At 40.8% G+C, this 2,211-nt stretch overlaps 1 long non-coding RNA gene across 1 annotated transcript in view; it reads left to right on the top strand.

The window, feature by feature from the left end:
- The window catches only part of LOC107745053 (uncharacterized), an 8,297-nt gene extending 6,768 nt beyond the window's left edge, over positions 1 to 1,529 (top strand). Inside the window, exons 2-3 of the long non-coding RNA XR_001640560.1 lie at positions 474 to 563; positions 1,466 to 1,529. This is a non-coding gene — a long non-coding RNA (uncharacterized LOC107745053). The remainder of the gene's footprint in view (positions 1 to 473; positions 564 to 1,465) is intronic.
- Positions 1,530 to 2,211: the final 682 nt, after the last annotated feature.

The following is a 2,211-nucleotide window of genomic DNA, read 5'->3' as shown; positions in this document are numbered from 1 at the left end:
CTATCTATCTGTCTGTCTGTTTGTCTGTCTATCTATCTGTCTATCTGTCTGTCTGTTTGTCTGTCTATCTATCTGTCTAACTCTCCATCTGTCTGTCCATCTGTCTGTCTGCTCATTTATCCATCCATCCATCCGTCCGTCCGTCCGTTCGTCCGTCCGTCAATCAGTCAGTCTGTCTGTCTATCTATCTATCTATCTGTCTGTTTGTCTATCTATCTGTCTATCTATCTGTCTGTTTGTCTATCTATCTGTCTATCTGTATGTCTGTCTGTTTGTCTGTCTATCTATCTGTCTATCTGTCTAACTCTCCATCTGTCTGTCCATCTGTCTGTCTGCTCATTTATCCATCCATCCGTTCGTCCGTCCGTCAATCAGTCAGTCTGTCTGTCTGTCTATCATTCTTTCACTTAAACTTTTTAACTTCAAGTTTTTAAAACTATTTTGAACAGGTTTTTGCTTGTGTCTTGTTTCAGTTATTCGGATGGAATCCTCGCGGAGCACAGGGGGTTACTCCCGCGAGTACAAATTGGTGATGTTAGGAGAGGGAGGTGTGGGCAAAAGTGGTGAGTAACGTAGTTCTCTCTCTCTCTCTCTCTCTCTCTTTTTCTCTGTTACTTCTCTCTGCTGCTGATGTTGCTTTCTTGGTTTTATTGGTTCCCATTCCCAAGTCAGCATCTGTTATTGTCAACAGAAGATCTAATTATTTAATTTTCATTGTTCACTACAAGGTTTTAACACAGACATGGATGAATCGTTTATTGGATGGTATTGTAAGGTCCACACACACTGGCCCAAGGAAGGTATCCAGTGGTGGATGAAGGTCACTTGCGTGTTCGGTCTTTTCAGCGCGCAGAGTTAAAATTCTTGAGGGCGAGTAAATGATGACAAAATTTTCATTATTGGGGGAACTGTCTCTTTAAATAGATTTTCCTTCAACTAAAATTTAAATTCCTAAATTTCTTTCTTTGATTTTGGCATGAAATAATTTTGTGCGATTGACCCTTGTACCAGATTTGAGTGGTTTTCTTTCACTGTAGCCCTTTATTGTGGTCAGACAGTGGCCTGGTTTCACAGCCTTAGACGTACAGTCACAGGCGGGCAGACAATAAAAATGTGGGTGTTGGCTCAGTGCTTCAGTCTGGTCGTTACGAAGGCGCAGGTGTCTAGCAACTTCCTTCCCCTCCAGGAGTCTGTTGCCTAGGAGATGAACGGAGGTCACCTGGTGAGGATCTCATTGTTCGAGTGCACTGCAGAAGGTTCTTTAGGGTGACTGATATTCTTTCTTTATATCACTGTCTCCATGGGAACAGAGCAGAGAGCGCATACAGAGCAAATACATGCCGACAGCAGGGTGTGTTTGCTGCACATGAGGGAGAAGGGGGAGATGTTTACACTCTTCTCATTGAATTTCATGGTACCACAATTATGTAAGAACTCTGCTTGTCTTGTTCTCTTTGTCTCACAGCCATAATCATGCAGTTTATAAGTCACAGATTTCCAGAGGATCATGACCCCACTATCGGTAAGGAAATTATTAACATGTCCTCTTAACTCATCAGTAAAGTCTTTTACATTTCAGAGTGACATTGCATTACGTTTTTGTGACGCCACAAGTATAGATGACCAAAGAATTTGGGTGAATTCTGGATGTGTCAAAAAGTGTCCCAGTGAATCTTAATCTAATTCTGTTCCCTATCTATGTTTAAAGAAATAGTTAATTCAAAAATGAAAATTTGCTGAAATTACTCACCTTCAGGTCATCCAAGATGTAGATGAGTTTGTTTCTTCATCAGATTTGGAGAAATGTAGCATTACATCACCTGCTCACCAATGGATGCTCTGCAGTGAATGGGTGCCGTCAGAATGAGAGTACAAACAGCTGTTAAAAACATCACAATAATCCACAAGTAATCCACACCTCTCCAGTCCATCATGTCTTGTAAAGTGAAAAGCAGTGTGTTTGTAAGAAACAAATCCATCATTAAGGTGTTTTAACGGTTGCTTCCAGCTAAAATATGAGTCCTATATCTATCTATCTATCTATCTATCTATGTATCTATCTAATATTGCTTCCTCCAGTAAAAAAGTCATCTCGTCTGAACAGACCAAGCACTATTTACATGTGAGAAGAGTCCAAAACAGCTCTAAACAAATATGTTGGTGGATTTTGATGTGGGAGGACAACAGGAGATGGACTTTTTCACTGGAGGA

The sequence above is a fragment of the Sinocyclocheilus rhinocerous genome, unplaced genomic scaffold, assembly GCF_001515625.1.
Source record: "Sinocyclocheilus rhinocerous isolate Xijiao unplaced genomic scaffold, SAMN03320098_v1.1 scaffold438, whole genome shotgun sequence".
NCBI lineage: Eukaryota > Metazoa > Chordata > Actinopteri > Cypriniformes > Cyprinidae > Sinocyclocheilus > Sinocyclocheilus rhinocerous.
Note: the sequence above shows the minus strand (reverse complement) of the source record. Positions and strands in the feature narration are given on the sequence as shown.